Source organism: Zonotrichia albicollis, chromosome 2, assembly GCF_047830755.1.
Source record: "Zonotrichia albicollis isolate bZonAlb1 chromosome 2, bZonAlb1.hap1, whole genome shotgun sequence".
NCBI lineage: Eukaryota > Metazoa > Chordata > Aves > Passeriformes > Passerellidae > Zonotrichia > Zonotrichia albicollis.
This window is the reverse complement of record NC_133820.1, coordinates 112,100,768-112,126,636: the sequence shown is the minus strand read 5'-3', so window position 1 is coordinate 112,126,636 and position 25,869 is coordinate 112,100,768. Positions and strand designations below refer to the sequence as shown.

The following is a 25,869-nucleotide window of genomic DNA, read 5'->3' as shown; positions in this document are numbered from 1 at the left end:
TAGTTGACAGAAGTAACAGTGAAAGAAGCAGTAATAAGATAAAGTGGTTATCTCTGATTGAGTGGACCACAAAGTGTCGGTTTGAGACTTGTGAATCTCTTGATTTGTGTTTAGAGATTTTATTTTAAATCTGCTGATGTCCATTTTTGGTGGGGTTTTTTTGAGTGAGAGGACAAATATGTATATTAACGAGGTTATCTTTGGGAATATGAGCAGTTCTGCTTATGTGGACAGACAGTGCAATTCAGTAGGACTAAGGTGAAATAGATTCAACAGAAACAATGCAAATCAACAGATTCAACAGAAACAGTGCAGTTCAGTAGGACTAGGTGAAACAGCTGCCTAAAATTAGGTAGCTTTCTTAATCAGTAGATAGATACTAGGAGTAAAATAATTCAACTCTCATAAGAAATTTAAAATTCCATTCCACTTGGTGTCAATTGCTTGTCATTATGCTGCAGAGAAAGTTTCTAAACCTGTGTTATGGGGATATCTGTAGTAGCCATATAAGGTGAATGAAGTGAAAATCCTTCCATGCCTGATATGAAATAATATTGATGAAAGGAACTTGCTACACAATTCATTTTAAATGTTGTTGACTTACAGACCTATTGCACAAATGTGTTGTCCAGTAAAACACCTACACCTCACTAGTGACAGGGGTGATGGGACAAGATAGAGATGAACATTATCAGCAGCTGCCACAGAGACGTAGCATAAACCATTGTCCTGCCAAAATACGTGAGCTTCAGGGACATTTATTTTTATACCCCTATTTGCAGGAGTGCTTGAAATTTAGAAAAACCTTTGAGTTTAGAGCTACCTGAGTAATTTTAGTGGCTGCAGTCAGATGATACTTATAGTTTCAAGTGAAAATTCTGTGATTTTCAATTGTTACACCTTTCATTTGGCTCTAATTTGAAAGAAAGCCTAATTTTTACATAAAAATCTTCGAATAATGATTAGAAAGTAAATAATTACCAAGGATTCAGCATTTGATGGATGTACTAGTGAAAGTTGTTCAATGCAGTTGAAAAGGTGCATGATTCACAGAGTAATGTACCAGTAGGATTAGGACTCTCAGCTGTGGATTATTAAGTAATTGTTGCTTATTGAAACAAGCCTGGCTATATCTGTCATTTCTTCTGTTCGAAGTTTTCAGTCACACAAGTCAGGTAGATGCCTTGCTTCCATTGCATCTCAGAAGCAGTGGGTCACTTATACTGATGTGAAATACTTGAATAAAACCCTACGTACCTGTATGTAAATATGATGAAAAAAATCAGTTTCAGATTTTAAGGTGGAAGATCATGTATTACTGTGGTGTCTGTGTTCAACGGTGTTAAGTGTAGTTACAGTACGCTGCAAATGTGGATGTTAATGTGGCTTGCAGAGTTTCCTACTGCTGCCCCTTCAGACTACTGTGGCAGGGTAAAGTTGGATTCTTACATTTCTTTATGCACAAAAAGTCAGCAATCATGATAACCCAGGGTTCGAAAGAGTAGTGCAAGCAACTAATTTTAGTTTGACCTCACAGTCAATACAGAAAAAGGCTCTGGAGTGTATAGTGGCATATGTCGTTTTGGGCAGAGGAGTAGCTTTCCAGAGAGCAGTGGATGCTGGGGGATGGCATTTCTCAGCAGTGGCAAAGAAATGATAATGAGAGATACCTGCTTTGTGGTGTACTTAAAATTGTTACACTGAACTGGGAGGCTTAGTAAAGATTATTAAATAATTTGGCAATTGATGGCAATTGCTGTATAACTCCAAACTAATTGCAGTATTACTAGAGGAAACAGGTGGGAGGTGAAGAGGACTGCACAGGGCATGTGTCCCTCCAAAATAGGTGTCTTCTCCCAGGGAACCCAGGGTCTTCTCTCCCTATCTGCCAAATCCTGTCTGAAATGCCTCAACTGTTTGCTGAGTTTGGTTAATTCAGGGACAATTGGAGTTGCCCCATCTGCCAGATTCCCTGCTGAAGTGCTGAGTGCCCTCTGTTCTCTGTGACCAGCTTGGGAATGCAGGGTGTCACTGGCCTCTGGTAAACGCCCAGCTCAAGAAAGAGTCCAGCCAGACAAATGGGCAAATATATACGGCCTGTTTAGTAACTAAGCCAAGAGTTCTATGCATCACTCCCAAGTCTGATTTGAGGTCTATAGAGTTGGCTGTGCAGCATGCAGGGTCTTAGGAAGAAAAAGTGGAGAGATTCTTCATTATGAGCTTTTTGGAAACACCTTGCTCAAATGTAGCATTTAAAAATACATGTTGATAAAACCAAGCGTCAAATCTTAAGAGTATGTCTCTACATGGTTTTGTGGTCACCCAAGGGTTCTTTCAATAAGGCAGAACAAGTATCAGTAGGGGTTTGGCAGTGATAGCATGGAGCTCTGTATGTGCTAGTTTAACTTGCATTGAGTAGGGGGAGGTTAGATCATGCAGAGTGGGACTGTGCTGCTGCACTTGCAGTTCCTGGTACTTGATTTGTTGGTTTAAATCAGGTTGCTGTTTCTAGGAGCTACCAAAACTACTGAGTCTCAGGGGCCAGTCACTGACAATTGGTGCTGATGAGACAAGGACATGTCCTGGACATTGCTTCATGAGGCAGGATCTGGTTAGGCTTTAGTAACAGCTATCCCGGTGCTAGGAGGTTGCAAATCCTGTTTGTGAATTTCTTTTAGAGCACTGGATGTTGAAAACAGTACTTTCTCTTGGGAAATGATTATTCAATTAACTGGGTATTTATTTGGATAATAAGTTTTGTTGTTGTTGAAAGTGAAAACTAGTTGGGGGTAAGATCTGCTTATTAGAGGGCTTGTTCTTGGGTTTTATAGGAGTGAGGGAGGCAGGGGAGGATGAGCTTACTGCCTTTGGTGCTTGGGGTAGAATTTTTGCCCTGTTTTTCTGCCATTCCATAAAGAAGCTGTCAATGAAAACTGGAGTTCTTGGGAATATATGGGAAATACAGAAGTAAGCACTAAGGTCTCAGCACTGAGTCCAAGTTACCTCTGTTTCTTTGAAGTACCTAGTGTTTACCAACCCATTTAGTATCAAGGCTGTGTTTAACATTCTCCCCAACCCTCCCTCCACTCTCTGGTAGAAAAAGTAACATTAAAAATATAATAGAACAATTAGTGTGATGGAGATTTGCATAGGTGTCTGTTGACAAGGAGTTAATCTTTGTGCATTGGTTTACAAAATGCTGTTAAATTCACAGGCCACATGTTCACCCAGGCAAAAGATGAAATTGTAATACTGGGATCACTTTAATATAAATGTAAATGTTGGAGAAGATGTTGAACTGCACCAAATCACTTGTTGCTACAGTCTCTTGCTTCTAGAGGAGCACACTTACCCTTGCTCAGGTGTTTTCAGCACCAAAGCTTACAGTTGCTTTTGTTCTCCTGCCTTTTCCTGAGCTGTACCAGCCAGGGTCCCAAAGAGCAGCAGTGGTGGTCAGCTAGTTGAGAGATGCAGGGATGCAGCTGATGACTTCTCTAAAGTTTAACAACAGCATCTTGGAGGTTTTTAGTCTCCTATGGGCCATTGTACTGCTCTGTTGCAGTTCAAAGTGCAGTGATGGAAAAGTGTCAGTGGGTCAGCTCTGCAGCAACTGCACTTCACCGCATGATGTTTTTTTTATAAATAACTCTTACTGTGAACCTGTGTTTAACTTAAGGAGTGCTGGACAAGTGCAGGAATAGGACAGTGTGTATGACTGTCAAGCCAGTGTTGTACCCTGAAAAGTATAGTGGCTTTTCTGCACATAGAACAAGGACATATGTTGGGTTGGCGTGTGTAAAGCTCCTTTGGTAAAGAGTAGCCTATCTTAAACCTGTTCTTCCTGTCAAAGTTAAAAACAAGAAAAAAAAACCAACAAAGTGCTTGTATGTGTTAATGCTGTTACTGTGTTGTATTTATAAGGGCAGCTATCTAACATGTAGATTGGAATCTGTGTTCCTTGCATCCATGCTGGAGTGGCAGGAGGAGACCCACCCTCTTCTATGGTGTTCCACACATGTATTTTAGACTTCAGTGCAAGCATCCTGTATGATTTTTCTTGATGAAGAGATCTGCTGTATTTCTTTGTGCAATATCACTTTGCATACTTCATTAACTTCTGGTGAGTGAAGCTAGAATGTAGAAAAATAAATAGGTTTGGGGAATTTTTTTAGGGGGGAGTTGCATTTTTGAAGTAAAATACAAATTTTTACTTTTGGTAATCTGTTTTGTATTGTCTTAAAGTGAAGTGTTGTGTAGTAAAAACTTCTTTAAACCCTGAGTCCCACACTAACACTGTGGAGAAAACCATTGACCAGAGGATAAAGTAACACCTTTTTTTTTAATTGAATGAGAATAATTTCTCATTTAGTTTTAGATGGTATACGGACAAAACGTAGAGAAGCTTTTAGTGGAGACCATGTAATAGTCACATCTGGCTTTGGTGTGAGGTCGTTAGACAAGAGCAGATATCATCACAAGGGATGTTACAGCAGATATTTTGCTCTGGTATAAGAAACAATGAGCAGCAGAAATTCCTAGGGATAGTTGAAAATTTTTCCTTTTTTTGCTGGATTTTCATGTTGGCTGCTGTATTTATACGGTACATTCATGCTGGCATAACTCCCCCTCCTCATGTTTCCAGGGAGGAGTCCTCTGTCCTTGCTCACAGCTGTGGTGGCCTTGGCTGGGGCCAGCCATCCTCCTGCAGCCCTGCTTCCCAGGGGTGGCTGTGCCAGGCCAGCTGTTTCCAGCACCACCATCCGTGTGTGCTGATGTACCCCTGCAGGCACCCTGGGGCAGGGTGGGCTCCTTCTGCCAGAGGGCAGGGGCGGCAGGGGAGGCTGTGGGGATGGGAGAGCAGCCACAGGTTAAAGCGGCATAAGGACAGCTAAAGGTCAGGCAGGGTTTGCTCTTAAGTAAAACTGAATGAAAATTATTTCCCTGCTGTTTTTGTTGCCCTGCTCACTTTTCCAGCAAGCATGTTTATGGAGGAAAATGTAACCTGAATATGCCAGGAATGGGATGGCAACCCACCTGCAGGGACCTGACCTCTCCTCCATGCTTGCTCCTTCTCACTCAGTGCTGCCACAGAGACTGATCTCATCTCCAGCCGTGGCTGGCACAGCTGCCAGCTGTCCACAGATGCAGACAAAATATATTTCTTTAAGTCACTTCCCTGTTTTCTGAATCTTGCCCACTTTGTTCTCCAACTTTTTCCAGTGCCTACAGAGGTCTGTCGGGTTTTTGGGCCTTAAATGTAAAAGGAAATCTAAAGGTCACAGAACATCCCCAGACAAAGCTAAACTTCAGAATTCTGGCAGAAGTGACACCTGTGGGATCAAGCTCCAAAAATCCGAGCTGTAGTTCTGGTGTTCAAGTTTCACATGGCACTTGATTACTGTCTTAATATACAAATGGGTGCCCAACTTGGGCTTTCTAATGTGCAAGCTAATACTGAAACCTGAAGAAAATTGCAAATATATCCTGAAAGCAGAACTCAAGCTTTTGTAAGGGTTTTTCAGCATTTCATTAAAACAAGTTAAATTCCAAAGATTGATTTTTATATATACTAGGATTTGAATTCAGTGAAGTACTTAGTGAATGATATGTGAAACTGGAGGGAGTGTGGGGCTTGTTTTCCCCTGCAGAAAAGATGACAAGATTTGGCCCAAATACTGGAGGATTCTGTAAAAACAATTATACACACTCTAAAGAAAATTTCAGATAAATAGTTGTGTGGAGTGGCTGTTTCTAATTGGGCTTGATGTTTTACCACAATTAGTTTTCCATTTAGGAGGGAGGATAGGAAATATAAAACTTGATGTAAATTAGGAGAGTGAAATAGTTTTCTTTTGAACTGCTCTTTGAGTCTTTGCATACCTCTTTTAAGCATATGTTTAGAAAATATTGCAGCAGTACATCTAAGAAGAAAACTGGCTTGTTTTGGAAATCAGAAGTGTATGTCCTAATAAATTGTTTCTAATGGAACTAGAAAATAGAGAAGATGATAGTAATGGAAGTTTCTTTTTGAAACTTGGGACTGTATTTTAACCTCATGGAGAACAGCTGTCATTATTCTTAAAGTGAAAACTAGACAAAACCCTCCTAATTTTAAGAAATTTTGGTACTGGTAATGTGTTGGTGGTTTTTTGCTGCAAGTAATATGTGAATTTACATTGTGAGAAGTAAACTTCTGCATCTGTAAATTTGCCAGTAACTTGTTCTCATAATTCTAAAAAGGGGGCAACAGTAATAGGATTTTATTCTGCCACATTGTATGTAGTATCTGAGTACCTTCCACCTATAGCAGAGGAGACCTGGGATTTAACTTCTCAGGATAACAGTGTGGGGGAGGGATAAGAAGAGACAGCAGGCTGCTTGTTGGTAGGATTTTTGGCTTGGGTATTTTGTGCATTATTTAGATATGGTGTTTGTACCTGAAGTTTTTCTGACATTTGAGATATGTGGGTGTGGGCAGCAGGTAACAGGGCAGTGGCTTTCTGTGATGGAAATGTGCTGTTAATGTACTGCATAGCTCAGAAAGCACCACCGTGTACCTGTGCATATTGAAAATATTGGATACAACTTCTAAGAAGTGCTGAGATCCAGGAATCATAAAAATGGTGATTCTGCTATTTCTGAATACACAAACTGTCAAAGTTTCAAAGTTTTCTGGAATGTTTTATCAATTAATGTGTCTGCTTAGTGTTATGTTAATTGTGTGGTATTGCAGTGTTCTATAAGCATTGGATTGGGAGATTGCATCTCTTTTGAGGTGAATAGTGACTTTGTTTAAATCTAGTAATTAAAATTGTATCTCTTAATGGAATTGGAATAAAATGTGGAGCTTCAATGGAGATGCTACTTCATTAGTATTGCTGCAATAGTCTCTATGTACATGTGAGCACGGTTCAGATCTGAATTTTACTGGAGGTGGGCTTGCAATAGTAGACTGAAATTACAGATTTGATTGGAGAGTTGTTTGGATGTCTTCACTGTTAGTCACTTCCAGGTTAAGCTGGAGTGTATTAAGTATCCTCTCAAGATATATGTTTGTTTCATTAATTTGTTGTTTGCTGCTTCCAACGCAGGTGTGAGCTGCTGTATTTCCTTGCTATATAGCAGGGGAAAGCCTTCACCCAGGCAAGATTAATCAGTGTTACTTTTTCTGTCTTCTTTGACCAAATCTTCTACATCCTGGTCATTTGCTAAGTGATTTTAATGCTCAAAAAGTACCCAAGCAACAAGCCAGGAGAAGTCGTCATGTCAGTTCAGGACAAGAGAGATAAACTGATTGGTGAGTAAATGTATGATCAAACTACCCCTGGCTTGGCTTGCTTTAAATAAATCTGGAGACAGGTTGGTGCCTAATCTCCACCTGTCATTAATGTAGGGAATGAGAGGTGAGAAATCGTCACATAGAAATTTATTTTGATAGCTGTAATTTAAGCAATACAAAACATCAAGTTGGTTTTAAAGCTGTAACTGCTTGACTGAAGGTGCTTGGACTTCTAAGTGTGTTCATACCTGCACATTTAGTACTTGCTACTTCCTTTCTTATGCCTTCTTGTGAGGTAGATTTTTATCTAGTAGCTAAAGGATGGTCCCATTTGACCATTTTCAAGCTTTAAAAAATGTGGATCTCCCTGCAAGAAAAAATTTAGTGGGTTTTCATCTTTTCCAAAATTATTTTAAAGATGTTAAAACCTTGTCCTGTAGATATATGGATGCCTGAAAGAATGAATGTAAGCCTACCAACAGACTCATCTTCTTAGTTTCTTTGGCAGACCTGTAGGAAGTAATGAGTGCAGTGTTAAAACCTTGTCTGTGCTGCTGTGTCTGTAGTGCAGTGGGAGACCTCTGGACAGGGTAATAACACCAGTCAGCAAAGATAATGACAGAAGTCTAACTGTTTGGTACTGTTAAGCACAAACTGTTTTACTTTGGAAACAATGGTGGCATAACATGGCTTTTAACAGTTCTGGCTGTGAAATCATACTGAAATGGTAAACTTTGATTTTAAAATGTACTTGTTCTTTTTTTGACCTCAGTCAAGGAGACTTAGAAGAGACAAATGAGCAGAGAGTAATTACTCGAAGTACAAGCAGATGCTACTCTTGTTTCTCATGGAAATTTCTTGCATAGAAAGGCAGGGTTAAAGAAATGGAACTTTTTGTCCTAAAAACAATGCAGTACTTTAGCGTGTTTTTCTAGCTTTTTCTTTGTATGACCTGTGATCTTAAGGATGAAGACTGAAGTGGGCTGGTAGAGGAGGGTCTTTCAGAATAGTTTAAAGTCATGTGCAAAATATAATAGCAGGTTACTTAAAAAGATGTGAGAAAGTTTTATTTTGTTACCAAGTAAAGATAGACTGAATATGTACCTTAGTTTTTAAAGATATGCCTTAAGTGATCTGTTAGTTAACCTCATAACAATGGTCAATTATATTTATTTGCTACTAGAAGTACTTCTTTTAGGGGGAAAAAAAGAGATGCTTCTGTTGCTTTTGAGTTTGCTGAAAAAAATCGTCCTTGTCTGTCATGTCAGGAGCGCCAGAGACTGCTCGTCTGTATCTAGTGAAATACTCTCAGGTGTACCTGAAGTGAAAAAGTAGAGGGGAGGAAGGAGATTGTACTGTACACTGTAGCAACACTTACCTGACCAGTCTTGGTGAGGACTAAGAAGTGCCCTTTCAAAACTAAGTATAAAATTGAGAAGCAGAGAGAAAACAGTGCTCATTGCTGTAGCATCTCTTCTGTACAGCAGGTAGGAAACAGCTTCTCTGAAATACACAGAATAACCCTGAGATTGGTCGTGGGCTTGTGAGCTCATTTATCTCAAGTGTTCTGGACTCACAGTGCTGTGAATAATGTGGTATAATTGTTAGTTTTGATTTGAAGAGAAATCCAGGTATTTATCTAACAATAATTGTATCAGAAAATACAGATACTTTGGGAGTATCTCTACTGTTTCTCTTGTTTACTATTAAAAGCTCTTACCTGTATTTTCACCTTGTCTACTGTTGGTCCACATATCACCACAGCACAATATTCCATGCAGGTTTTGTGGCTTCTTGGCTTAAATGCTCATTAAATCTGTTTGGCTGAGTGTGTAAATCACATTTGCAGTTTTGATACAGTTCTGGCTTTAAGATGTATGTTTCCTTAGTAAGGAAGCAGCTGTATATCTCTCCAGTGCTAATAGTTTCCCCCAAAAAGAATAATTAAGTGCTCATGAGAGTAAAACTAGTGTCTCAGTTTATGATTGAAAAGGGTTAAAGCTGCCAGACTACAGGACACTAGTGCAGAAATGGCATTGATATTAAGGTGGATAGGATGTGGTGTGTTGCTGCTCATCTGCTGGCTGGCCTAGCCTGCATGCTGAGATTGAGGCTGCCTTCAGTCTCCTTGTGGCTGCTGTGATGTTGCTGCAGCACCTGAAGGTCCCGCTGCAGTGAGGCTTTGCATCTGCTCGGTCGGAGCTGACTGCTCCATCGCAGGAGCTGGAGATGGGGATGTGTGTCTGCATCAGTGACCTTCAGCTTACAGCCTGAGGATTCAGTGCAACTGCAGTCACCACAGGCTGGCTGGGAACTGGGAAGCCTTGGGACAAAGGCACGGGTCCTGTCTGTCCACTCCTGGAAATGAAGGCCACAGGCTTTGGAGGGAGGCCAGGAGAGAGGTGTGATTGTGCCTCTAGCTCAGTATGGATTTGTCTACAGACTGAGTATAGGACATACTTTGAAACAGTGTTAAAAAGTGAGCAAGCCTCAGTGAATTTAAAAGCAGTCATTAAATACTTTCTTAGTTGTTGAGTTTCATAATCTGGAATGGAATCTTCTAAAAGGGAATTTGACATGCTACAGGTTCCTGTATTGAGCAGACGAGAGAAAATATATGAAAGAAGTGGTGAAAGTAAAATTGGTTGGCCCCCTTACCTCTGTTCTCTGTTTTCCTGTCAGTATAATGTAGTATATAATATATAGTATAATGTATTATAATATAATCCCATCAGATGTGATTTTTGAAAGTGTAAGAACTTCACTTAAACTGATTTACTGTTCCATTTTGGCCCTGTATCTGCTCTGTACCTACCAGTCCAAAACACCCTGCATCTTGCCATATAGAGCTAATGGGGCAAAACATTGAGACCTGAAAGAGGGCAAGACAAGTAAAAACCATGCAGTGTCCCTACTTAGCTCCACAGCCTCATTTAGAAAAGCCCTAAATGCACGGGGATTGTCTCCTTTTGGCTGAGAGGTATAGATTAGATCCTAGCCACGTGAGAGTTACAAACATCCACTGCCTTGCTGTTTCCTGTTACGAATTTTAATTATTACTTGGAAACATTTGCTGATGGCTCTCACAGTAGTCAGTCCACCCTCCCTTGTGTTTTTTTTTTTGCTTTTGTTTTCCAAGCTCACGTTTATTTAGAGCGCTGTATATCACTGTTTTCTGTGGAGATTTTGTAACGCTGCCCTAATGACCCAAACCAGGCTTACTGCTGAGGAGTGTGGGGGTCAGGCAGGCAGCAGAAGCAGCCCGGCTCTGGCGCAGGCAGGACGGCAGCACCAGCCTTCCCGGGGGTGCCAGCTCCCGCAGGGAGCCAGCTCCCGTGGGCTGCCTTCCCGTGAGAACCGGAGCCCCGTGGAGGCAGAGCTCTTAAAGGGTGGGAGATGCTGTTGTCGAGGTTAAACCCTGCTTGGAGTCAGTTTGAGTTTTAGAATGAAAAGCCTCTCAGTTCTTGAAGCTGTTTTCCTAAAGAATCCCTCCCTTTTTCTTTTAAACTATATCAGAATTAGTTATTTACGCGCTGGAGGCGGCAGTTCAGTCTTTCAGAAGATGCCATAATCTGTTGCTTTTAGCACGCCGGAGGAGTTCCCGCAGTTGCAGAGCAGGAGCGTTGAGTCCGTCCCGCAGGACGTGCCCTTTCAAACCAGCTCACGCGTGGTAGCGGGCTCGGCGCCCACGGCAGCCCTCACCCGGCCCGGGGCGAGCAGGGAAGCATCCGGGGCGAGCAGGGAAGCGTCCAGGGCCTCTGCGGGGCGGGGGCCGTGGGGCAGCAGGGCGGGCGGGTGTGGGGGCCGCTTGCGCAGGGCCGGTACCTGCGCGGCGAGTGCGCTGCGCGGGGCTGCCGCGGGCCTGCGCCCCTGGCCAGGGGCTGCTGGCGTCCGTGTCAGCCCCGGCGCTGGTATTTCAGTAATGCGGTGCTGCTTGGTCATACTGCCAAAGCCAAGCTATAAGCAGCGAGTCTTTGCTCCACTTTTCCTCGCTCCGTGCCTCCGCTCCGCCCCGTCCGCGCTCCCCGCGCTGCTGAGATCAGCTTCCTGCTTTTCGTTTCCCTCGGAACAGCGCTGTTACTCCTCCCCCGAAAGAGTTATTTTCATCGGGCTGGAGTGAGTGTCTGAGTGTGGCTGCGGGCTCTGTTTGTGACAGGCGATCGCCGGGCTGCGGGAGCGGTGTCGCGGTGGTCGCGGTGTGCTGCCGAGCGCAGGGCAGCGGGCAGGATGGCAGAGCGCTGCGCCGCCAGCGCTGCTGTGCCAGCCCTGTGAGCGGGACGGCGCAGGAGGTGAGTGAATGCTCCTGCCTCGCCTGGGTACGGGCGGCTGTTGGAGCAGGAACCAAAAGTCACAACCTGGCCCGGGTCAATAACAAGAGACGGGCAATTATGTTGTTACCGTCTCCGATTAGATGATTTTACTCCTACTAATGCTGTAATGGAGTATACTCAGGAAATGATGTATTCTGCTGTAGCAAAGATCTGTAGTCAATAACAGCTCGTAGTTTGTAAGTATCTGTTTTTTCTCATTGAAATGTATGAATAGGTATGACACAAATACAGCCGTAAAGGAGAGATGATAAAGGTAAAGTTTACTCTAAACAACTTTAAAAACCCACTTACATTATTTCAGAACTTCTGGATGGATTGAGTAATGCAAGAGAAGAGACTTTACAGTGGTTTAGTAATAACTGTGGATCTAGAACAGTGTGATGTATTTGAGGGAGTGATGTGATGTTATAACATGGAAATAAAATTATAGACAGGAAGAGCAAAAAAGAACTTTTTACAGTTACCAAGCATGCTTCAGAAAGGAAGCCAGGTTGGTTTAGAGAAAAGTGTTTGTAATGATCTCAGATGCAGCAGATGGACAATTTCTACGGAAAGGTGTCTTCTTACGTTATTGCATTGGATTTTTAAAATTATTTTTCTTTACAGAATGGAGAGTGTAAATATCACAGGTTCATTAATTAATTTTCAGCTTTTCAAACAGATGAGCATCATTGTCTGTATTCCTCCAAATGTAAGTTCTAAAATTGCTAATCTGTAACTGGTGGTAGGTTAGACAAATACTTTGTGTTGTCACATTCTGCTTTTGCTGTGGGGGGTTTTTTGGTTTTTTTTTTTTTTTTAGCTGCTGCCTGTTAACGGTCAGATTAATGGGATGACTTTGTTTGCTCTGGCCATGATGCTCTGAGTGATTTCGCAGAGGACTCCTCATGGGAAGCCACTCAAATACGCAGCTGTGGTGGGCCAGCCTGGTGCTGGGTGATGCCACCACAGCTACAGGGCACTGTCTCAAGGTTGGCACTGCTCCCCAGATGACAGGGGACAGTAGTAACAAATCAAAGATCATGATCAGGATCATCTGGGGCCTAGCCAGAATTGCTTGTGCTCATGATCCAGACAAGGGTGTGTGATTTGAGTAGCTGTTTTCTGTTCTGAGAAGTTTAATTTATTGTTTGTTCTATAAAATGAAATACATGGAACTCTTTATTGGATCTTACAGTGAAGTTCTCCAGTAGCCTTGCTGAAAGCCATTCTGGAGAAGCATGTGTTTTTAAAGTTTGATGCATTGTGGTGAAAAATGAGAGAGGTACAGTAAATTAGAAATTGGGGGTTGATTTCTGGTAACATTCTTGATGATGGCTGACTTGCCATTTTTCCTTGGTGGAAGTTTGCTCTGCTTCTTACCAGCAGCCTTATACTTTAAGGGGTCTTTCAAGAAGGCTGGAGAGAGACTTTTTACAAGGTGATAGAACAAGGGAGCATGGCCTTAAGCTAAAGAAGGGTTTGGACTAGACATTAGGAAGAAATTTTTCACTGTGAGGGTTGGTGAGGCACTGGCACAGGTTGCCCTGAGATGTTGATCTGTCCCTGGAGGTGTTCAAGAGCAGGTGGAATGGAGCTCTTCGGAACACCTTCAACTAGAAGGTATCCCTGCCTGTGGCAGAGGGGTTGGAGCCAGATGATCTTCAAGGTCCCTTCCAGGCCCAGTGGTTCTGTGATTGTATGCTTCTGTGATTCTTCAAGTTTCAGGGCGAGTAGAAGTCATAAGGGTGTTGTATTATTGGCTCACACTTACTGCTTGCAGTTGAACAGCTTTGTAGGTAAAGGTGTAAGGCCAAAATGAAAGCAACAAATCACTTTTATAGCCTAGTCTGTGGCTTCCACTTGAGTACTGGTGGAGGAGCATTGTATAGGAGGTAATAATAAAATTTCCAGTCATGTGTGGTCTTGCATCTTTTATATTTGTTTTCATGTGCTGGGTATACTGCACCACATGGTTTTGCCTCTATGCAATCTCTAAATTCATTGCTGCTAAATCTACTACTTGGTTTAGACTTGTGCTCAAGAAATTAACCCTGTGTTACGTCATTACTCTGAGGGATAAAATAGTAGCTAAAGACATTTTATGTGCTGTGTACATTTTATCAGTGTGTTAAAAAGACAACACAAGTGAGTTTGTTTCAGTGTATTGAGTCTAAAGATAACTCTACATGCTAATGTCTTAACAAGAAATGTGTTGTAAATGTGCTTATGCTGTAGATTTCCATTTCCATTGTGGGTCCAAGTACCAACCCTTATTTGCCAAAGTTACTGCCTTTTTGCTTGCATTCTGCCAGTAAAGAAACTCTGTAGCACTGGGTACCTCATCAAGCACAACAGCTATTGGACCCTTTTGCTGTTTTATTTAGTTTGTATCTATTTTCAGCATCTCAGTTATAATTGATAGGAGGCTGCTGTAAAAAATCCAACCTGTATCAATTAAGGGCTCCTACCAGTGGCTCTACGTTTGGTTCTTAAAACTGATTTTCCTGCTTCAGACAGCTAGAGTCAAAGCATTTGCTGCTGCTCTGTCATACTTTGGCAACCTAGTTTTCTCTTAGCTTGTAGAAATTGGTTAATGTATTTTGGAATCCATCAAAGGGGGATAAGAAGTTGTGTCTTAAAGCCGGATGCTTCCTCATTGGAGAGGTCACAAGGGTACTAATAAGTGCTCTGTATTTGTAGGCATGAAGAGTGAAGGGAATGTCTCCCAGAGTATTTTTTTTTTCACCTTCAGCATGTGTAATGTTGACCACCATCTTCATCGAAGATAGAAGATACAGACATTATTTGAACTACAGCTCTCTGACAAAGAAGTGGAATAAAAAGATATTTAACAGAAGTAAAAGTGAGTCAACATATTTAAATGACAGCACTATTACTGAAAGAAAGTCCTTGCATCTTGGGGCTATGCCAGTGTTTTTGTTGTATAATGAACTGGACTGGAGGAATGGTCATACCTAAAATTAATGGTTTTTATTAGCTTAACTCTTTCTACCTAAAGATAGAACTGACCACTACTTGGTAGATCAGCTAATGTATTGTGAATCAGACTTAAGAACTGAACAGTTCTGTTTCCCCCTAAAAAGGGGTCTGGGATTGCATAGTAGAAAAGCAGGACAGGGGACACGACTCATTTTGTTTTCAGAGCTGGCCTATACTTGCTTCTTGTCAAGCTAGAGCCTTAAGGGCAGGCTAAGTAAAGTGCAAGAGGAGGAGGATATGTCTCCAGAAATAGAGCACTACTGTCTATTTCTTCTACTAGGGACTTATATGTATCTTCTAAACATGATTTTGCAGTCTGGATAGTTTCCAGAGCAGATAGCATCAGTTAGTTAGTGATGCTGAAGATAACATGTCTTAATTGTGATGCTGTTTTTATCTTTCTCCTGTGATCCTTTCTGAAGTTGGTGCTGTAGTGTGTTAATTTCATCAGTTACTCTTGAGATTTTCAGTAGTGGTGAGCTACCTGAAGAGAGCAGATCCTCAAGTGGCCTGTAAAAAACGTACATTTCTCTGGCCGATATTCTAATATTTTTTTGTTTGTTTTTTAAGTGGCAGGGTGATATTAGTTGCTCAGACCTTATTTGTGGCATGCAGGAAGTTTTTGTTAGTAGCTTTCAAGCTTTTGTCATGTGTTGGGTGCTGGCAAAACCAACAACAGGTATTCAGCATGCATTCACTGTGTTTTGGCGAGGGAAGTTGAATGTTAGATCCCAAGGGAAAGTTCCTATTCTGAGATTTGCTAATGTATACTCATGCATTTTGTTTGGGTTCTTGTTACTTTCTGTGAGACTTCATGCAAGCACAGAAATCCATGATAGCGGATTTTGACAAGGGATAAAAGGATGAATGTTTACTTTGCTTGGAAATTGCTCAGATGGTAGAGTTTAGAGTTGAAAATGTTGTCTCTGCTCCTTCCCTTGTCCTATGAAAGTAAACTGAAAGCCTTAGAAAAATGTGGCATATTGAGTGTTCAGATTTTGAAGTATTATTTTAGGGTACCTTAAGCTGAAAAATTATACTGGTAATTTAAAACTTTATACAAACCAAAAATTATAATTGTGGGAAAGTAACAAGGGGAATGATAGTTTTAGGATGAGAAAGAAAACTTACTTTAATATCCCTGTCAAGCTTGCACAGCTTTTATAAAGCCAAAAGGACTGAAACAATGATCTAGAAATGCAAACACAACAAAAAATTATAAAATTGGCTACTTGGTTTGATTGTATCTTTCAGAGGGAAAAATAAGATTCTCACTTTTTGTTGTGAGGAAAGAGTATTAAGAGTAAACCACAAAAATAATGCTTTCTTTGGTAGCCAAGTTATGGCACAATACAAGGGACCTTAAATGCTCAAGAATTGATGCAGCTGGGCCATCATCTGTAAGCGCACAGCTTCTGTGCGCTTTGAGGGGCCCTGCCCCTGCTGCAGCACCTTCTGACAGAGCTGTGCCCACCCTCCTCATGGACGAGGTGTAACAGCAGCAGCCTGGACCCTTCTCCTTGGCCTTCTGTGCGGGACCATCCGGGAGAGCCTTGCTGGGAAGCACAGCCGTGCAGGGACTGTGCGGGGAGCTGGGGTCATGTCTGCTGTGGGACAGCCTTCCCTGCTGGCCAGCTAGCCTGCGGTGAAACCATGGCAGCATCTGGGGCGCTTTGGATGTGAAACTTGAGTGTGGAAGGGCATGGCTTTTGTAATGCTTGCAGATTGCTTCTTTTCTCAAAAGCAGCCACAGAAGGTGCTTCCAGAAAAACCTGTGCATTTCACCTGAAGATGAGCAGGATCTGCTGCGGGGGAAAGTTACTCAAAATGTGTCCACCCCTTTTTATCTGTTAGCTCACTACTGCACAGTAAAGTGCTTTTTATGATATCAGGAGGTTAAAATGCTTTCAAATTAGTTTGAGAAAAATATTTTGTTTGAATATCTGCATAAAGATAATTTTTATGCAGATATTCAAACAAAATATTTTTCTCAAACTAATTTAAAAATTAAACTGTCTGTAGAAATGAAAATAATTTGAGTTTTCCTGTTCCCTGCTAGCGACAGGAATATATAAGGGTGTTTTAAATTTAAAATTGTACTAATGTAGCTGTAACTGTTCTATACTTAACTAAATAACTTTCTTTTTGTAACTAATGCTGCCCCTCAAAGCTTGTTAATGTATGGATTAACTTGGAAGTAGCAATCAGATGTGTAAACATTTAGAAGTTTTTTGGGTAAAAATGCAGGCAAATTCCACATGGGCCCACTGTGCATGGACAAAATCTGAGTAGACAGAATTTGGTGCAGCTCACTCAAGAAGCAGGTTGTTGCTAGTCAGGAGCAGCAAAGTGTTACTAGATTTCAGGTATTTCTTTCTCCCTTCAAGGTTCCCGTAAGTCTAGCCAGCTAGCCAGGCCCCATTGGCAAAAAACCAATGGTATATTCAAACAACCTGGCTGAGGCCTTCCCATCTGTAGCAGGGCTCATGGTTTATTCAAAATGATCACAGGAGTAAGACTCTGATAGAGGTTTTCTGAATTAGATGCTGGGCTTTCACTGAATGTCTGACTGCAGTCCCTGCTCTGTGAATTCTGAATCTGCACCTGGAGATGTTTGCTGCAGGTACTGACATCTGCTTTCTGGTGGACCTCTAGTGAGACAGGGAATCCAAATTGATGTGTTGAAGTGGTGGTTAGGCAGAGGAAAAATAGGTACTTTCCTGGTGAGCTTTCATAAGAAGTGAATATACTCTAAATATTTCATCAATTTACACTGTTGCTTGTGACTACATTTTCTGCAGTATGAGTTGACAAATGCACATAAAAGCAGATAAACCCTTTGCTCTTGGCAGTTCTAAGAGGTATTTCAGCTTGTCCTGCAGGTCCTTAGAAAAGACATCTTCAGTTGACTGATAACTCCTTAAAACATTTCTGCTGAGTAATTAAGGTGCAAATAGAGGCTGTAGAGATGCTTAGGCTTCAGTCAGTAATGTGTTTGTTTTAAGATGGTCAGCCTCCTTGGTTTATACCTAGGAAAAAATAATTCTTAAACATGGTGCCATCTCTTGAAGATGATTAAGGAGCATAATATGCTCCCTTTGTCGAACCTGGTGGGGAGCAAGGGGGCAGGCAGCTACCCAGCTAACCAAGGTTCTCAGGTAGTCTGTGTGTGGTAAGACCTCTAGAAAAGGCATATTATGGCTGTCTTTTGGGGTGGTGGAAGCCTGGTCAATATCATAAACCATTTATCAAAAGGAAGTATGCCAAAGTCTGTATTTGCAGGGCTAACAAAGTGCATGTTTTGTACAAAGTACCATGCTTTGGCTGCTCTGCATATTAAGAAGTAGTAAAAGGTCCAGAAGAAGCTTCCCATTTTAATGTTGATGCACAGAGAGAGGAGCTTAAAGAGTAGCTGTGGTATTTTGCAATTTATTGTATTTCCAAGTCTGCCAGTAATTTTGTTTTCTTCACATCACCTTTACAAAACAGGCCTACTGTGTGGTGTTCATTTTTATCTTGCATGTACCTGCAAAAAAGTGTGTACACATACCTACACTTGTGAACACTTAGGTATGAATATGTATATAATAGAAAAAGTATGTGCATCTTTGCTGTAGTAACAGGACAAAATGAACTTTGGCAGCTATTCCTGATCCCTATTCACTCTTACAGTTTACTGAATACATGAGACAAGGCAATGAGACTTGACCTAACACAGCAGACATGAGTAGACCTCTGGTACTGTCTGCGACTGATTTCATCAGTGACATTTTTTGGCATGCTGTGTTAGACCAGTAGTGAACCCACACTTTCACTGTTGTTACCAAAGAGTATCTTATTTTTAAAGTACATAGATAAAGAAATAAACTTGAAGTGAATTAAATTTGTGTCTAAGTAAAAATCCAATTAAAGTCAATGTCTTAAAAGTGGCCTTATCTGTCATGTGATTCTGGATAGTTAAGGCTAAAAGATACTGATACTACTTTTGTTGATAATACAAATTAGGCCTGTTTAACTAGAGAAATAAATCTGGGTAGTGTCTATACAAACCTATGAGTGCTGCAGAACTGTTTTCTCACTTTCAGATACCTCTGTGACTGGACTGCTGAGCAATGAGTAGCAAGAAATAGCTCTTGGTGATTTACTGACCTAAAAGGATAAGATGTCCCCCATCTTGGAGAAATAAATATGATTTAGAGTGCATCTTTCTGCAGGTCTTCCACACAGGGTGAATCTGACCAACACTTGTTAGACATGTAAAGCAAGGTGAAGGTTTTGCCTGCTGGGATCAGAGTTTTAATCATCACTTAGCTGCTGCTCATGCCCTCACCATTTTGAAGGAATCTTCTCTCTTTAATTCTGACATTAGGGCTTGCAAGGATAATTTTTTTTCTTTCACTTGTTTGTATAGTGTGGTACCGCTGTTTTCCATCTTCAACTGCAGATTGGAATAGGTTGGGGCTCCTTAATCATACCAGAATGATAATTAATATTTTATAGCATTTTTCACTTGTTGTACCTGATTGATGCATAGGATTGATGGAAAAAGCTAGGTGACACCTTTGTGACTGAGGTGATTGAGGCAGGTGGAAGCTCTGACTCACAGAAAGGTTAAGTATGAATTTAAGGAAGCCATTTGGCTTCCTTGAAAGGTTTGGAGAACCTATGGTTCCTTATTTTGGGGGTGGGGAGGGGAAGCTGCTGCTGCTGCTGGGATTAAATTATAGGATGTTAAACCACATGGCAGGGTGTAAGGGGGCATATTATGAAATGGTGTGAAAGTTGTGTGTGATGATTAGCACTTGATGCTCACTGTATCAGATTCACCTCTGATCAACAGTGCAAACATCCCAAGAGAAAGTATGCGAGTAGCAACTCCTAGTTGTGAAGGAAGAGTAGCACCATGTTCTTCCAGAGTCTGGCATTAGTGTGGCAGCAACAAAGATTTCCAGGAACAAAAAAAAGCATAAGACAATCCTGCCTAAGGTGTGTTTAGGTGTCTGCAATTCAGTCATTCAACAGGTAACACAGATTAACACAGAGTAAAAACAGTGGATCTGAGTTTGTTTTGAAACCAAGGTGTTGTTATGAAAAATCAGTGCCAGTTTTTCACTTTCTTATGTAGTTGAAATGGCCATTCATTTGAAGAATGAATATTTGATGTTTTCATAAAAAATTCTACTATTAAATTTCTGTAGCTTACCTGGCCTGTGTGATAGCACATTACGAATATTTATGAAGCTTAGTAAGATTTTTATAGATGTTAATACTGTTTATCAAAGTGTTATTTTAAACTCATACTTCAGATACCTGTTTAATCTATTATGGTTCTTTATTTTGCATGTTACTAGGTAGCTGGTTCTCCTATGGCTGAGAGACCTTACCTAAGTACCCACGTGCTTTGTCCAAGCCTACATAGTGGGTTTCTGGCAGAGGAGGGATGTGGGCCAAGGAAGATCCTTTGGCTTGCCCTGCTGCTGCTGCTTAGCAGTTTAATCCATGTCACCTGAACTAGTGCTTCCCATGGGTAGCAACTTTACCCAGAAAAGGTTTGCCCACCCCTGAAGAGGAGCGGGCAGCTGCACAAGGGTTGGAAATAATACAGCCATGTCTCCTCCCAAGCATATGGAGAGAACTTGGTTTTGGCCCTGACATGGGCTGGAGGTGGGAAACCAGCGTCTAGTGTGCTCTAAGGAACCTCAACAGGGAACATTAAGAGCAAGGCTGCAAGGACCATGCCATGGTTCAGATACTGGACCTGCAGTGGGCTCTTGTCTGTGCTTGAGTGCTTTAAGCAGTAAAACACCTTGTCTGTCCCTGACATCTGGACTAGAGAAGCTGGTGAGGCTGCAGGAATTGTTTGTGGCCACTAGATGACTCCTTCAGCCTGCTGGTGGATAAACTCAGAGCTGAAAAGAAGTCTGAAGAGCTGGTGCAGGAAGGAGGGGCTGCTCTGGGTCCCATCTGAGAGAGGTGCATCAAAATTAATGGGTTATATATATCTCCCAACTGATGGGAGTGTTAATGTGGTTTTTAGTTTGAGTTGAAGTAGTTAAGGGTAATAAAACTCTATGATCACTAATTTGGGGTGTTTGTTAATTAAGTTTGCATTTTCAAAACAAGGGTCCTAACTTCCATAAGATCAGGCTGGATTCACTGGGGCAGTAAACATGTGAAGAAGCTAATGTTACAAGTTGTATTACTTGTTGACTGGACTGGAAGTGACACCTGGGTTTGTGAGGAGCTCGGGCTCTTACTCTGCAAGCTTTCATGAAAAGAAAGTTCACTGGACACTCTACCCCAACCAGCAGCAGCATAATGTTGTCTTTGCCACTTCTTTGCGTCTTGTAGATGGGCAAGACAAATCCTGTTAGGCTGGGAAAAATGTAAACACACTCTTCTACAGTTAAGGCCTAGACAGAATTCCCACAAACTCGCTACAATTTTTGTTGCATATGTAGAGGGTCCACTCACCTTATGATGCTCAGGATTATTTAATCTTCCTGTCATTTAGAGAGAGTTGCATAAACATCTATGTGCCAATGTCTGTAGTAAGTCTGTGGTCCCTTTATCAAGGTAATTAGGTGGTGAGGTGATTCTGATGTTGCTCTGTGTGTTTCCTCACACCTGTTTTTATTTCTGAGATGTAATAATGAATCACTAGTTGCCACGGTTCCTGGTGCAAAGTATGTGCTGAATAAAACAATAGTGCCCCTGGCTGATTTTTTTTTAAATTCAAAACTGTTTTTTTAAGCTAAGACTCTCATAGCAATAAGACTTGGTCCTCATCTAGGGCTTGATCTGTGAAAGTATTATATTATTCCTTGAAGCTGTGAAGTTTGAGTGCTTCAGTGTTTGTAGTAAGCTAATTTTGTTTTTAAACTTAATGCACAGTAATTGTCATGTTTGGAAGTTTTCTTCAGCTAAAGTTTTTTCTCTCTTAAATACAGAAGACCTGTTGGTAAGTCCAAAACTTCTTCTAAATTAGCTTCCAAAAATGCAATTTTGGATTGAGTCTTTGCAAACCAGGGCTAGAATTTTCTTGACCCAAATAATGTTCCTTTTGAGGCTTATGTTTACCCAGTGGCATATTGGAGTTTAGTTCTTTGGATGTTTCAAAAAGACATGATATAAAAGCAGCTGTTGTATGAGATTTTTAGTTTCTTTCTATTTATGCTTGTAGGATATGTATGTAACACAGTTCTTTGTATGAATATATGCAAACATCCCTTGTCTCTTGCTTTCCAAATATGCATACCTTGACACATACGCTCAGGCATTCTTCCCTTCCTTCCCACCTTGTTTTCTGCCCCAAGACCCTGTTTTTGAGATTGTGTTTAAAAGCTTTTGTAAATTTTGTACTGGTCTAAAGGGAAACTGCATAACCTGTAATTTACACTAATCATTTGTAAATAAACTATAACAGAATTGAAGAGGAGAAATATTGAAAAAAAACCTGGGTTTTGGCATTTGCTTAAATAATTTCCATCTGTCTTGTTGCTGTGTCATTATTTTGTTATGCTAAGTGTTCTGTTTAACTTGCTTTCTGAGATTTCTGTGTTTTTATCTGTTTACTTAAAAGCTGTCGTTCTAAGGAGATGCCTTGTGTAGTTTAATTGAAAGGCCAAGGAGGAAGATTAAGGGGCAAGGCCAGGAGCAAAGCTACTGGCCATCTATTTAAACTTACTTGGTTTAGGTGTGTTTAGTGCGTTGGTCTCTTACATGCTGCAAGAGAAATAAAACTGTGCTGCACCATGTTAATTCAGGCTAATAAAATGTAAAGAAAAAAATTAAAGGAAAAAATACCTAATCCTGTATTTCCCACTAGATTCTCACTCTGAAAAGTGTTTTATTGTTGGATTTATGCTTTTTCTGCTGCTGTCAGTGATGGTTGTAAATATGAATAGAAGGCAGCGTGTGTAGCATGGATCAAAGTGAGGTGAATGAGCTGAATTGGAAATTTACCATGCTTGAGCTAAGCTGGCAGTGGAAATGACATGAGCGGCTTAATTTTATTTAGAGCTGTGTAAAGGGAGAGGCAGTCATGTGTGTGCATGTGTACGGCTCCTATCTCCCCCAGCCTCTGCCCTGTCCCTCTTCTCGCTCTCCGGGCCCCAAGTGACGTGCTGGGATGTACAGGTTATCAGTTCTGAGCACATCTGGCATTTCAGGAATTAGCTGGGCTGCGGCAGCAGTTGGGAGCACAGGGGATGGTGGCATATTTTATGTTCAGCTTCCTCTCTGAAGTGGCTGAGTCAAGCAGCAGGGAAAAGGCTGAGCAAGGCACTGATGTTTCCCTGAAGACTCCTAGTGTGCTTGCCTGCCTGCCCTGTGCACTGACTGTGATCTGGTGATGGAATAGCCAGTCTCTTTGATACTTCTTTGTCCCAGCCCTTAGCATAGTCAGTGTTCAGAACCGTTAATAGGCATGCTTTGTAATGTTACGTCTTGTAGAAAGACCCCAGGAAAGGAGTCCTGAGGATGGTCAGGCCGAGACAGATAATGAGCATTGCACGGTGTTTATTTAGGGAGGGGAAGGAAAAAAAAAGGAAAATCTAAACTCAAACTCTCTCAGCATCTGAGAAACTTCTGAAAGAAGAGAATTTTGTTTGAAGCCAAGTTGTGTGGCAGTTCTAATTAAGCAACTTAGGCATTTAGGGTTAAGAAGGAGAGTTTCAGATATTTCTTAACCATTCCTATTTTCACATTAAATACAAACATTTGATTATGAAGCAAGATTTAACTGGGAACTTGAAATACTGTTGAGGACCATTTGCAGAAAGTTTGTGGTTTTTATTCCTGCATTGAATTACATAACTCTAAACTGAATGTGTCTTAAAATCAGAGCTCCTAAAACTTTTAATTTGTCCTGCAAAACCTTGGGATATCTTCATACCCTAACACTGAATTTTGCAAAGGTTTATACCTGTATTACCATCATGTGAAGCGCAGGGAACATTGCACTAGTGCTCTCATGAAATTTCTGTCACCTGGAGTCTTTCCCAGCATCAGTTTTAGAAGTCAGGTTTCATTTCCTAGCGCCAATATTGACACAGTTGTGATTTGAGTTTATTTAGTGTTCACTCTGAAGAGGGCATATTCTTTGATGTGTATCCAGAAAATTGTTTTGTTGTGGGTGGGATTTCTATTGTACATGGGCACCAGGGTTCCCTCTAGGATTAGATTTCCTCATCCTCCCAAAGCTGCTTTGAGGAGAATGCTTTTTGTACTGCTGAGAATTGGATTTGGCGTCAAAGCCTGTTCCAGTGCATCGTGTACAGCTGCGTGGGGCACCCGATGGTGCACAAGTATTCTCCCCAGCCATGGTGACCAAACTCCTGCCATCTTCTTTACCCTTCCTAGCTCACACAAAGGAAACCTATGGAAAAAGACTGCTGAAATGCTTAAATTGCAGCTGTTAGTACAAATACCACATTTTAGGATGATACCAGTGCTAATTTCACTGGTTTATTTGGACTCCTGAGAAATCAGTCATAATCTCAGTCTGTCTCCTTTCCAGCCTTGTATTTCCAGGTAATTTATGGCTTGAGCCAATGTATCACACTGGGTAAGATACCACATAATTTTTTGCGTGTGAATTAAGAAGGGGATAAAGACTCTGTATTAATTTAATAAGGCTTGATTCCCTAGCTGAGTTGTGGCAGAAACTCTACATGAGGTGGTACTAGACACATAAAAGTAACACCTCGCACTGGCCAAGCCCTTGTAGGGCAGATGAAAGTTGTAGATCAAGTCTCCAAAGAGATGCACTATCTGTGTCAGAGGTTTTACAGCCTGAGATGGGCAGATCCCATCTGAAAGTGGGATGATGATGGCAAATAGTTGAAACTTATTCTGGATTTTGGAGGTGTTACTGTTTTTCCCTCTCAGTTGTAAAGAAGCAGGAAACCAGACATCTAATACAATGCTAGATATTTATTTGTTTTTAATAGCTCCCCCATCTAGCTGATTGATGGGCTATCTCTGTTTATCTTGTGGTATATTTCTGCATCAAGCACTTACTTTGATAGAGATCTGTAGCACTTCACTTTGGGATAGACTGCAGAGCAACATCTATAGATGTGATTGTAGAAACCTGTTAGCTGCTATTAATTATAAATTTTTATTAAACCCTAACCTAAACCTAAAAAAAGCCTAGCTCCAGAAAACCAACCCCCCCCCCAAAAAAATCCCCCCAAACAGCCAGCAATTGAATATGCATAATTTTGTCTATACAATGGTTTTCCAGTCATCCTTGATGTTCTGTTGACTATCTGCAGTGTTAGAATGGGTAAAAAATACTAAATTGTGTTCTTTACATTGTATTATTGTTGTATTTTTCTTTTTTCACAACTGAATAATACTGCAAAGGCTTTAAAATATGGTAACAATACATTTTTATTTATAAGAACCAACTTAATTACATTTGTCCTAAGTTGGAGGCTCAAAGTGTGCTCTTATTTTGTCTAATAGACATGTACGTACACAGATCAGGCGTAGTAAGGAAATCCAGGTGGAAACTTGAAGAGTTGCCTTGATGTCACTTTTTTCTATGCAGGTGTAGGCACAAGGACTGAAACTGGGGTTTGGAGTAAGTAAGTAGTTCCCATATTCAATTATTTCATTTCCTGATCAAAATTTATTTAAAACTGTCATTTTTATTTTAAAAAGTTTAAATAATAACAAGATATTTGTGGCTTTTCTTTCCACCCCCACAAAAGCTGTTTTAGTTGAGCATTCTGATAAGGTCTGTAACTCCATGATTACATAGCATTGAGGAATGAAGGAAAATATCGTGCTGTTCAGCAAATACAGTCTACAAATACAAGTTAATGGTTAACTACATTTAAGTCTGGAAATTATTGTATATTAATTACAGTTAATTATGAGATGATACAAGCACATTGACATGCAATGTGCTTGGAACACGTGTGCTTTAGGAAAAGGATTTGGGTTACCACATGGATTACCACCTCATGTTAGGACAGAAATATCGTTCTTCACTACAAAAACCACCAGAGAATCTTTGCAGCCCTGCCTGGTCTTAACGTGCGAGTTTGGATTCTTCAGTGAGCACCCCGAAAGAAAAGTTAATCAATTTCCTTTTGGGCTGCAATGATAACAGCTTGCCCAGCTGTGTGGTTTGCCACCTGTGATTGGCCCCACAGAGCAAAGGTAGTTTTTCCTAAAGGAAAAGGAGTTTTGGAAGCACTTTGAAACTCGTCCCTGTTAGACCTGCCTTTAGGCAACTCCTAGCATGCTATGTTTTGGCTTCTG

The 25,869-nt window shown here is 41.0% G+C and overlaps 1 protein-coding gene across 15 annotated transcripts in view; it reads left to right on the top strand.

Annotated features, from left to right (window-relative positions):
- The window catches only part of BBX (BBX high mobility group box domain containing), a 132,417-nt gene that overhangs the window by 22,147 nt on the left and 84,401 nt on the right, over nt 1-25,869 (top strand). The window contains exon 1 of one of the 15 annotated variants that reach the window (XM_074536058.1): nt 14,346-14,455. The exons of the other annotated variants lie outside the window; for them this stretch is intronic. The gene's annotated coding sequence lies outside the window, so the exon portion shown is untranslated. Of the gene's footprint in view, nt 1-14,345; nt 14,456-25,869 lie in introns of those variants that run through there. 15 annotated transcript variants of the gene reach the window in all.